Consider the following 13,461-nt stretch of genomic DNA (forward strand, 5'->3'; position numbering starts at 1 on the left):
TGTTTTGCACTCGCCTTTGTATCTTTTAAAACCGTGTCACCTTTGGAAGCCAAGAATGATTTTGTTTTTGACGGGACGTCAGTAACTGGGACAGGTGATGCAGGGCCACTACAATCCTCCGTCAACGTCGACAAGAAGGTTGCCGGACGAGGTTGAACGTTGACCATCGCTGACAGAACTTCATCAGCATTACCCTGATAAGAAAATATATGTATGGAAATCATATATCGTATCTTAATAAGTGCGACTGTGCACATAGGCACTTGAAGCAAACGAGATTATCTCTGTATTACTGGCAAAGTTCGTGGTTTGCCCGAGGACGTGATAATCCAAACTTTGTTAATTATATCAGCTTATGAAAGTTGATATTTCAAAACATATTAAAATTAAAAGTAGATTTTGATTCTGTACTTGGTAAACCAAGCTTTCTGTCTCGCACCTTTGTATCTCGGGGATGTATATCACCAGTAGCAGCCAATGTACAGTCCTCCTTTGCCCAAAGTCAGTAGCCAAGGGCGACGCAGCGCCACCATAATCAGTAGTCAAGGACTTGGCTGTTCGACAGGGTTGTACACCGGGTTTGGCCGCACTCACCTGATTATCGTCGTTACCTTTCCTCTGAACATAAAAACACGATTTATCACAGTGATAAATAGGTATGTCGGAAAAACAATGTAACAATACACGCAGGCACTAGGAACAAAATATAATGTTGCTGTATTACTGCAGATTTTGCTGTTTCCTTCTTTCACATAATTATGACGACCTTTTGTGAATTATCTTAAATGTTATAGCAAATGAGTACTCTTACATTCAAAATCTAGCAATATCATTTGAAATGAAAACTGTGTCCTCCAGAAACAAGAGTTTTATTATGGGACTAAGAAAACAGTATGCAATTGTACAATAAAAAGATATGGACAAGCAACGAGAATAGATAAAAGTATACGAAATGTTTGCAGACCTATATAGAAGGCAGCATCGAAAACATAGAGTTTAAAACCCTACAGCCATCCTCCAGATAAAAGTAAATTATATATTTACATTTGACACAGTGGTTGAATATTCAAATTTGGTCACAATAGACCATGGTGGTGACTTTTAAACAGTTAATGGCGTATCTGTGCTTTCTATATTAGGATTTCTATCTCTCACCTTTCCGACTTGGTGAACCATATTACTTTTGGAAGCCAAGGTACAGTTTGTTTTTGTTGGGAAGTCAGAAACCGAGTCACGTGACGCAGGGCCATTACATTCCATCACCGACAAGCAAGTTGCTGGACTAAGCTTAACGTCCTTCTTCGCCGGAATAACTTCATCAGCAAAACCCTGAAAATAAGACAACACCATAAATGACAATCACAAAAACATGACTCTAAAAAAATGTGGCTCTACACGTTGGCAAATAAGACGCAAACCAGATTTTCTCTGTATTACTGTCGATTTCAAGGTTTTGCACTACGACTTGATATCTATCCAATATGTTTGACTAATCTCAGCTTATGAGAAACCGATACTTAAAAAATATCGGAATAACAGGTATATTTTGTTTCTGTTCTTAGTATATTGAACCTTTTCCGCCCATTTGTATTACAGCGAATCAAATCACCAACGAAAGCCTATGTTCTGTCCTTCTTTGCCATTCAGCAAGCAGCCAAGACGGCGCAACAGCGCCACCACAGTCAGTTATTGAGTATTTGTGCTAACTATTTTATGTTTTCCATCTCTCACCTGTCCGACGTGTTGAACCACATCTCCTTTGAAAGCCAAGGTACGGGTTGTTTTTTGCCGGAAAGCCAGTCCCCGGGACAGATGACGCGGGGCTACTACAGTCCTCCGTCAACAACAAGCAAGTTGCTGGACGAGGCTTCACGTCGACAAACGCTGAACGAACTTTATCAGCGAACCCCTAAAAATTAAAAACAGCTATTTATGACAATCATAAACACGTGTATCTGAAAAAAGTGAGTCTGTACACCTAGGCACCAGAAGAAAACCAGATTACTGAATTACAGGAGATTTCATGATTTTGCACTTGGGTTCAGTAACAATCTGAAGTTTTTGACTAATAAAGGGTTAAGGAAAGTCAATACATGAAAAGGTATTGAAATCGAGGTAGATTTTGATTCTTTACTGGGTAGATAAAACTTATGTTCCGCACCTTTGGATCTTGGCGAAATACATCAATAATGTTAGTCCAGGCACAGTCCTTCCTTGCCGTATTGTCAATGGCCAAGACGGGCGATGAGGCGCAACTACAATCACTAGTCACGGGTTGAACATCAGGGTTGGCCGAACGTACCTGAATATTGTCGTAGCCTTCCTCTGAACATAATATCATTTATCAGAAAGAAAATGGGTAACGCTCAAAATACATCAGACAATTACAACCTTTCCTCTCTCTCTCTCTCTCTCTCTCTCTCTCTCTCTCTCTCTCTCTCTCTCTCTCTCTCTCTTTATATAAACAATACGACGAATTAAACATTTGCAAATCTATAACAAAGTTTCGAAAAATTAAAGCTTCATACTCAACAGCAAAACCTCCCGACAAAAGTTGTAATTTGCAATAGGTGTTCAGTTGTTCAACATTCAATTTTTTTAACGATCGACCTTGGTCCGTGGCTTTTCCCACGGGTGTTTGGCATCTGTGCCATCTATATTAGGTTTACCATCTCTAACCTTTGACACTTGGCAATCCCTATCTATTCCGGAAGCCAGGGTAGAGTTAATCTTTGCCGTAAAATCAGTCGCCACAACTGGTGACGCATTGCCAGAATAATCAGTTGTTGACAAAGATGAAGATGCCGGCAAGGTGGTTCGCCAGGCTTTGCAGAAAGTACGCGATTATCCATATCGGCATTCCTCTGAAAGTAAGAACATATATTTTTGACAGTGAGAAATTTACATATTGTCTCCTCAAAAAAATTGCGTATAAAAGCAGACCAAAGTGAAACAATATATTGTTTCTGTATACCGTTACTTTATCGTCTGCACCTATAACGCGATAACTATCCTAATGTTTCTAATATGGAAATAACAGGCGACGCGCTGACCATTAACGTTTATTTGTGGGCAAGGGCGAGAGGAAAGCCAAAATTAACGGGCGAGGCTTGCCGAGCCCGTTAATATGGCTTTCCTCGAGCCCGCGCCCACAAATAAACGTTAATGGTCAGAGCGGAGTCTGTTATTTCCATTATATTATCAGCGAACCCAAGAAAACCGTCAAAATTTGCGAAAATTTCCGGAGCGAACGACAACTGGGCCCCAGATACTGAGCAATACGCGACGCACTGTCACGCGTGCTGTAAAAAATTGGCAAATCCGGAGATGTTTTCAGAAAAAAGTATCTCAACTTGACCTACAAGTGCTCCATTTTATTTTGTGATTGATTATGATTTACGTTTGAGCTGTAAAGTTACGAAACTTTGAGTTGTTAATCTTATTATTCATATTCACGGGCATGTAAACAAACCATTACTGTGTATTTGTGGTCAGTCACGTGGTTCAGCTCGACCAATCAAAATGCGACGGGCAGGGCATGGTAATATAATATGCTATCATTGAGCATATATCCCTCATTGAGAGTGTTTTAACCTATAATATCATTTTGTGGTATGGTAATTTGACTGTCAGAAACAGAAGTAAGCTTTCTCGTATGTGAGGATGGCAGACAAAAATTATTTGCTGTCGTCCAAATTCCCTTGTAAACCTTTACCAGCTGGCAGTGAAAAGCAAAGCGCAGAATATTGTCAATGATTCTGATCACCCTCTTCATGGTTACTTCCAGAAGCTCCGTCAGGGAGACGTTTTCGGTTCCTCGTGCAAAGAAAAACCTCTTCAAAAAGTCATTTCTTCCATCAGCAGTTTCAATTTTAAACTCAAACTCGATGTAGTTGTTTTAAACCTCCAGTTGGTCCTTTGTTGTTTCCGTCTGTGTTTCAATTTTTGAATCTATGTCGCTACCATGTGTGTGTTTTTAAGCATTTCAATGTGTAATAGCGTCCCTTTTTATAGAATGCTCTTGCTAGTTGTACTATTTTAATTTGTATATGATGAGCCTGAAGGCAAATTTCTACATTTATTGTGGATAATAAAGTAATTGAATTGAATTGAATTAAATTAAATTACGTTGTTGGAGGTGTACACGACAAAATACTGGATATTGAAAAGTTACTTAACGATAATGCCTGTGTTTAAGGCACACTTGCCTTTCTCTTCAGCACCTTTGTTCGTTGACGAACCATTTCAACTTTTGAAGGTATGATAGAGTCTAATTTGAAAGTTACGGCAGGTGTCGGGAGAGTTGATGAAACTTAAGATATTATACATGTTCTTAGAATACTGAATATTGAGGTTCAGAAGATTTCGGCAAAGCAAAATCTGTAAGTGGCTCATTAGAGAAGGTAATGTCTCAATACATATACAAACTTTTGTCAATTTTTAAGGCAAGTGCCCTCATTAGACTTTGCTACTGAGGCAAATCTATGCACAATGGTTTTAACATTCAAAGGCAACCATAAGTCTGTTAAACCTCTGCAAACTAATACTAAGTATGGGATCCAGCAGCTGCATTAGTAGGAGATTCATGCCGTGTATTCCGTTCCCACAATTGTATTGTTTACAACAGTTACTACAGAAAAATGTATCGGTCGCGTTTGACCAGTGCTGTCGTCTTTTTCAACACGTATGAAGTACTTGTACTGCGTACATTCGCCTTTGTATTACTTACCATTTTGTCTTTGAACACCGTATCACCTTTGCAAGCCAATGTGCGGTCCATCGCCATGACGTCATTATCCAGGACAGCGCCACCACAATCCATCGTCAACGGCAAAGAGGTTGCTAGGCGAGGTTGAACGTCGACCTTCACTGTAAGAATATTATCAGCATTCCCCTGAAAATGATAACATACATTTATGGAAATCATAAATGCCCCTATATGAAGAAAGTATATGCTTCATATACCTAAGCGCTAAACGCAAACCATATTGTCCTTGTATCTCTGGACATTTCATAGTTTCAACTTAAAGGACTTGTGACTAAAGTGAATACTTCAAAACACACTGAAATTATAAAAGGTACATTTTGACTCTGTACTTGGTACCCTATATTTTCTGTCTCGTACCTTTGTATCTCGGTGAATATCGCCAGTGGAGGACCAGGTACAGTTCTTCTTTGCCAAGACCGGCAACACAGCGCCACCATAACCAATCGTCGAGGATGAGGAAGTTACTTGATGGGACTGTACATCAGGCTTGGTCGAATTTACCTGAATGCCATCACTATATTTCCTCTGAGCCTAATAACATTTATTAAAGACAGTGATAAATGGGTATATCAGAAAAAGATGATCAAAAGACATCGTTGGAGTATTTCAGCAGATTTTGTCGTTTTGCCCTCTGACTTTATGACTAACTAATTATGCAAATATTCTTTACATTATGACAGGTGTATACTAATATCTTATCTTATATTCAAAATCTAGCAATGTCACTTGGATTAAAGAACTTGTCCTCAAGTAACACAGGTTTGTTATGCAACTGACGTGAGTAACAAGTGGTGTGGAGGAAGCGTTGCATTTTGCCTATACAGTAGTACAAAGTTAACTATATAGTACAAATATAGAAGTTTTGAGGAAGTGGTGACTAACCCATATTATGAATCGGCTTTTAGATTTCTCGAGGGCGAATTAACAGCTTTAACCTATTTGAGGTGTATACTACAAAATGTTGGTATTAAAGGCGGATTAACAATTTTTCTGTACAAAGTACACTCAGTTTTCTGTCTCGATCCTTTATATGTTTGTTGGCGAACCATTCCAACTTTGGTTAGTAGGGTAGAGTCCGATTTTGAAATTATGACAAATGTAGGGGGAGTTAATGAATCGATATCCGATGATACACAGCCTCGGAAATCACTGCCAGCATTAAGTGAATATATTATGTAGCTATGCGAAAACATGGATAGATATATCGGAAACAATAGTAACTATTTTAATAGAAACGACACATACAGATTCCACTGTATCCATGATACAATCGGCTACTACAATGAACTTCAACCCCAAAAGCAAAATAAAACCCAAACAAAACAAAAACAAAACTTGAGCCAGCATTTTACGTAAAGATGGCATAATAGGAAAAAGGTGATTCATTAATCAAACTGAATATTCATCTTTACTACAGTACTGGAAAATATTATTCACCATATATATTCACACATAAATATCTAATCGATGAACCTTATGTTCGATTTTCCAAAACAATCCTCAAATATTAAGGTTGACAAGATTTTGAAGGGAAATCAACGTATATTCTGTATATTATATTGTAACTGTTTCTAATTAAAGATATTGTCATTCAAATTAAAAAAAGCAAGATTCCTCTATCTGCTGATAGAAGGACAGTGTATAAAGTCAATTGAAAAAGTACGTTAATTAGACTTATCTGCCTAGGAATATTTACGCACACAAATTCTACATTCAATGGTAAAGCATTGCACTGGATATATTTTCATCAGATTAAATCTCCCTAATCCGTTGGATTAAAAATTTATTCTGTACGAGTAAAAGCCTTGCTATGCAAACTGATTATACTTGAAATCATGTATCAGTTTGAAGGCGATATGCAGCATGAAATCAGGAATAAAAAGAAATCAGAATGAAATGATACTCTCATACCAAAGATAATTGATAACTGACAGTACTAAGCAAAGGCGGGAAAAAGCACAGTATGAAATTCTAATGGAGCATGATTTCTTCTTTTCCATCCTTAAGACACAAAGTAAATAATTCATAAATGTAAAACAGTTGTTGAAAATTGAAATGATCACTTTCTCTTGAGGTTGCAGGCTTTTTCAACGAGGGTTGACACTATACTACATTGCCTTTCTATCACTCACCTTGGTATCTTGGTGAACCAAATCAACCAAGGTAGAGTTGGTCTTCGCCGTGCAGTCATTAGCGGGTCAGGTGATGCAGCGCCACGACGATCAGTCCTCACAGACGAGGAAATTGCCGGACAAGGTTGTACATCAACCTGCGCTCTTGGCACCTTAGAGTCATTATCAGAATTCTTCTGAAAATAATAAGATGTATTAACGACACTTTTAATAACAATAATGATTCTTTACTTGGCACACTTTTTTTTCTACCGTCAACGAAAATGATAATTCTCGATTCTGATAAAAATTTCGCCGTTCGACAAAAATGTCTCTACTAGGAGATAATCCTCCGTTCTGACAAAACTTCTCCGTTCCGACAAAAAATTATCTGTTCTTACAAAATTTCCCCCACTAGGAGGTAATGCTCCGTTCTGACAATTAATTCCCGTTCTGACAAAAATGTCATAAAATAGGGACGAAAGAAAATTTTCTGTTATATTTATGAACACAAATTCTACATTCAATAGCAAAAAAACCCAAAAACTGAAGACCTTTATTTATCTGAAATATGACCAATCCGTGGGATTCATAAATTTGTTCTTTGCTATGCAAACTGATAGATAATCATATTTCAGTTTTAGGGCGATGTTCAATATGAAATAGTGCATATAAAGAAAACAGACTGACTGAATGACATGATATTCTCATACCAAAGATAATTGATAACTGATAGTACTGAGCAAAGACGGAAAAGATTACATTACGAAACTCTACGAGCATGATTTCATCTGTTCCATCCTTGGGAGAAAAAGTAAATAATGTTGATAATTGACATTGTTAATAAGGTTTGCTAGCTTTTTCAACGAGGGTTGATTCTGTGCAACATTCGCCTTTCTATCACTCACCTTGGTATCTTGTCGAACCAAAGCAATTTTCTGAAACAAGGTAGAATCGGTCTTTGCCGTGCAGTCATTAACCAGGGCAGGTGATGCAGCGCCACAACAATCAGTTCTCACAGACGATGAAATTGCCGGACAAGGTAGCACATGAATATGCGCTGAGCTCACCTTAGATTCATCATCACAATTCTTCTAAAAATAATGAGATGTATCGATGAAAGTTTTAGTAATAATAATTGTAATGATTCTTTACTCGGTACATTCTGTTTACTGCACTTTGCGTTTGTTTGTTGGCGAACCATTTCTACTTTCGAAGGTACGCTTGAGTCCCATTTTAAAATTAGGCCAGTCCTTGTGAGAAAATGTAAATAATGTTCATAATTGACATTTCACTATCTACTAAGGTTGCTTGTTTATTTAACGAGGGTTGATTCTGTTCTACATCCGTATTTCTATCACTCACCTTGGAATCTTGTCGAACCAAATCAACATTCGAAACCAAGATACGGTCGGTCTTTACCGTGCATTCATTAGCCGGGCCAGGTGACAAAGCGCCACAACAATCAGTTCTCACCGAAGAGGGTCTTGCCGGACAAGGTTGTACATCAAGCCTTGAGCTGAATGCACCTGAGATACATCATCAGAATTCTTCTGAAAATAATAAGATGTATTCATGACACTTATAATACATTCAGTTTACTATACTGTGCGTTTGTTTGTGGGTTAACCATTTAAGCTTTCGAAGGTACGCTGACTTGAGTCCCATTTTGACGTAAGGCCAGTCTTTGCGATAAAATGTAAATAATGTTGAAAATTGATATGTCGCTATCTCCTAAAGTTGCTGACTTATGTAATGAGGGTTGATTCTGTGCTACTTTCACCTTTCTATCACTCACCTTGGTATCTTGGCGAACCAAATCAACTTTCAGAACTATAGAATCGTCCTTTGCCGTGCAGTCGTTAACCAGAACAGGTGATACAGCGCCAGAACAATCAGTCACAGACGTTGACGTTGCTGGACAATGTTGTAGGCCTACAACACCCTGCGCTGAACACATCTGAGAGTCGTCATCAGAATTCTTCTGAAAATAATAAGATGCATTAATGACACTTTTAATAATAACAATAATTGTAATAATTCTTTACTCGGTACTCTCTGTTTACAATACTCTGCGTTTGTTTGTGGGTGAACCATTTCAACTTTCGAAGGTACGCTGACTTGAGTCCCATTTTGACGTAAGGCCAGTCTTTGCGAGAAAATGTAAATAATGTTGAAAATTGGTGTGACGCTATCTCCTAAAGTTGCTGACTTATGTAATGAGGGTTGATTGTGTGCTACTTTCAGATTTCTATCACTCACCTTGGTATCTTGGCGAACCAAATCAATCGAGGTAGAGTTGGTCTTTTCCGTGCAGTTATTAACCAGGACAGATGGTGCAGAGCCACAACAATCGTTCGTCACTGACGTTGCTGGACAAGGTTGTACAACACCCTGCGCTGAACATGCCTGAGAGTCATCATTAGAATTCTTCTGAAAATAATAAGATGTATATACGACTGTTATAATGATTCTGTACTTATTAGACTATGTTTGCTATGCTGTGCTTTTGTGTACGGGCATTCATTTCGAAGGAACGCTAGAATCTGATTCAGAAATCAGGCTAGTCGCCTGGTATGTTGTTGGCGCACCATTAGAATCGGTTTCCTGAAAGTTGAAAACAATTTTTGCCGAAGATCACCATTACGGTTATTTGTGAATTTAAATTACAAATGTACTTATGCGAAAAAGATGCTTCAATATTTCCGAAACAATAGTGGTTATTGTTAATGAAATAAGGTAGTAAAGAGTTTGTCCCTGTATCCGCAAAATCAGCTTATAAAATATGATGGAAATAAAAGATTAAGCTTTATTTGATTGAACTCATCAGAGTAGGGTAAATTCTAATGATAAACTTTACTGTTAGAGGATATCATGTAGCACAGTATGAATACTTTAATTCTAAGCAAATTTCGTTAATTGTATGAAGACTGTGAATTTCACACATGAATATCCAAACGATGGACATTAAGATATAAGATATTTTAAAGGAATCGTAAATTAGGGTTTCAGAGGATTTAAAAAGGAAACAGTGCAATGGCATTTGTTCGTATCAATTATTGATAAATATCGGTCCCACGGAGAGCTAGCATTATAGATCTAGATTATTGTGACGAAAAGCAAAGCTTGGTAACCCAATATCTCATCATTTCAACAATAAATTAATATTTCGTGTATCTGTGAGTTTTGTCAAATCTTTACAAGAATTGTACGCGTTTTCTTCTGATGTTGGTTGTTTTGTCAACATGGATTTGATTCTTTACTACGTAAATTCTCTTTTCTTCACCTTTGCATCTTGGTGAACAGTATTTTCTTTTGAAGTCGATGAAGAGTCTGTCGTTTCCATGGAATCTAGAGTCGGGCTAGGTGACGCAGTACCACCACGATCAGTCGTCGACGATGAAGGACTCGGGCAAGGTTGAACTTCAACCTGGGCCGGTAGAACCTGCACACCATCGCCATTCCTCTGAAAATGATAAAATGTGCGTTGACAATACTAAGGTATAGCTGTACAAAAATTTTGCAATACACACTGGGATCATGAAACATATCAGATTACCATATCAGATATTTGTCTTTCGAAGCCTTGAACTGAAGCGATAAAGTCATCATTTTACGAATTCAATTATGATAGGTGTACACAATTAAACGTTTGGCAGAAACCACACGGCCAAAAACAGTCTGGTATTATTGTACGCTTGCGTTTGTAACCTATGTTACCTATGAGTTTTAACGTATTGTAAGTATTGTTATTAGACCGAACGCGAAAGAAATAAAACTGTAACAGGTACATGTACATCCACCATTGCAACAGCAATGTATCAAGCGCTTCAACAACCAAGAAATGAAGTAAAAACTGTTTCAACACAGCGTAAAATAAAGAAATGGATGAGATGCAGGCAAAACGCAAAACAGTAAATGGTCATTGTTTTATGTTGGTGTTAACAAACTAAAGCATTACAGTATGTTGTATGAATTGTACGACAATAATGAAACAGAAACATCATTTAAAGTGTTTCGTTGAAGAAGTGTTGAAAACGTAAAAGTGCAAAACCCACAAATGATGATATAACACTAGTGATGTTTCCACCGTTCAAAAATGACAGTAAAACATTCAGACTATTTCCTTAATCATCTGAATCCCGACTACTTCTAATCTTAGTTCATTAACACAATGAATTAATTTATTTAAAATGACCGCAGTTTTTTCCTTCCTTCCAAAGCCAGGAACGCAAACAAGACATGTTTCGAAACAAGTAATTTACCTTTAATTTCCTTCACCTTACCTGAGATTCATCGACGCCGGCTTGTGAAGGGTTATTCTCTCCTGACTCATGGTGTTGTTCGCTCTCTTCCCGAACTCGCCGTCTAACACTTAAGTAAGAAAGTTAAAATTTGTAATCACTTCTAAATCAATTGATAGCTTAAATCAAATTTCATAAATTTCTCGGGCACTTAAAAGTTTTGAGACGTTCACGTTCATGCAGTCGTCATGTTTTTGTGATGATACTCACCGACTCTTATTTTCACTTGGAGGCTCTCGAAATGAATGCCGCTTTCTCCTCTTCACGCGTATTCTTCCCCACGTCAAATGGTACAGTATTATTGTCAGAGACAATAACCCTAACATTTTGAACGTGAGATAAAGTACTACATTTGAGACTTGGAGACAAACATGGTATGCATACCGTGAGATCTATCCATCACTAAGCATAGAATACTGTGTTCGCAGTAACAATCGATCGTGGCCTCGTACCCTGCAAATTTTCCCTCGCTGAAAAGTTCTATTTTTCCCTATACATATACGAACGAACGAACGCGCCAAGTGTAGCGTCCACTTTTGTCACCATTGCGAACGAGGTTAAAAAGAATATTTTAGAGAAGATCAGAGATGGCGCGCATCTCGGGGAAAGTTTGTCCGTTCCAACAACCAAACACAGTATAGGCCTACACAAGGTCACTGCTCAACCTCAGCTATGTCAATTTGTGCTGCGAAGATTTATTAAAAATTCCTCCCCTCGACACTTACGAGAAGCAAGTTTTCAAAATACTGTTAATTACAAAATAGAGCGGAGATATAACATCGCACACTATTATTACATACTGATATACTGATTACTTTACCTTACATAATAATTTGACATCAAATGAAATCTAATAATCCAAATGATATAAGATAAAAAAGCACTGGGTTATATAGCCAAGAATATTTACAATCTAGTATAAGGCCATCTGGACTCAAATTAAATTGAGTCAGGTTGAGTACACAGTGCACGGAATGGGTAAGGGTACCCTGCTATTTCCGTCAAGAATAGTCTAAAACTGGCAAAATCAATAGTAATCCAGTGAAACTGCTAAATCGCTGTGTAAAGTCAAAGTTAGAAGTGCTGTCACTCATCATCTGTGTAACAGATGTGTTATGTTCTGAAATTTGAAGTCTCCTTATCGATCACAGAACTTCTTTTGCAATCGTACAAGACATAGTCTACTTTTCTGAGAACTTCACTTGTTTTATTGACACTGAAGCTTTAAATTTTGTGCCAAAGGGCTTCACGTTTTGGCCCTCATCGAATATGTGATACTTTTAAGGGTTCACTAGGCTGGCTTTAATTTGCATTAACATTTTCGGTCTATACGGTCACTAAAGCGCCGTCAAATAAGCTTACTTTGTATACCGCCAGCGCAACTGAGGAAAGACTTTTCAGTGAGATATGAGAAATACAATGTCGTATATGATTTCATTGCTCATCAATCGATCCTTCTATAGCGTTTACGTTATTCACATGATTTTTTCACGTTTCTTCCTCATGTGAAATGATTGTGAAATTTCCGTTATTTCCTAAAAGGAATAATAAAAGAATTATTTTGTAGGCCGGCTTTGAATGTGGAATCGCACGGAATAAACATTCTGAAAGTCTTCCAATCGCAGAAACTAGAATGAGCAACTCAGTAACAGTCGATTCCGATTCACAGCTGATGATAATGACATTGAATTTGAAAAATCACATTGGTACTGTCAAATGTTTTATTACAGGCACCAAACAGTTAGTACTCAGTTAAACACAGGGTAAAATGCTTGATATACGGCCAGTGTAATCACGAAACACCACATTAGTGGTAAACGTAACGTATATCTTTGTACATGGAACATGTCAATGCATATTGGACAAGAGTATACATGAAGCATGTTGTTGGAGACAGTGTAAACTGTACCTGTGCATGTTATTTGCATTTACGAATGTGTAGCTGACAAATGTACAGAATCAGTAGTATATTGTTGTATATCAAGCATTTTACCTGGTGAAAGTTTTTCAAAGTTTGAATATTGGTTTTGCCAACAAGCTAAAGTCATTTGTGAAGTCTTAGATTACATGTGATTCCCCCTCTCTCTCTCTCTCTCTCTCTCTCTCTCTCTCTCTCTCTCTCTCTCTCTCTCTCTCTCATGCAAAGAGCATAAACAGATGCTGAAATACATTGAAATAAAAGGAAAAAAACTCCACGTTACGAGATTAGTTTTGTGAAAGGAGGGAGTTGAAAAGCATATAATTTTCACATCGAGAAAACGGAAATGATATAATTTTC

The 13,461-nt window shown here is 37.6% G+C and overlaps 1 long non-coding RNA gene across 2 annotated transcripts in view; it reads right to left on the bottom strand.

The window, feature by feature from the left end:
• The window catches only part of LOC139132926 (uncharacterized), a 138,685-nt gene that overhangs the window by 118,844 nt on the left and 6,380 nt on the right, over positions 1-13,461 (bottom strand). The window lies entirely within an intron of this gene.

Source organism: Ptychodera flava, chromosome 5, assembly GCF_041260155.1.
Source record: "Ptychodera flava strain L36383 chromosome 5, AS_Pfla_20210202, whole genome shotgun sequence".
Lineage (NCBI taxonomy): Eukaryota > Metazoa > Hemichordata > Enteropneusta > Ptychoderidae > Ptychodera > Ptychodera flava.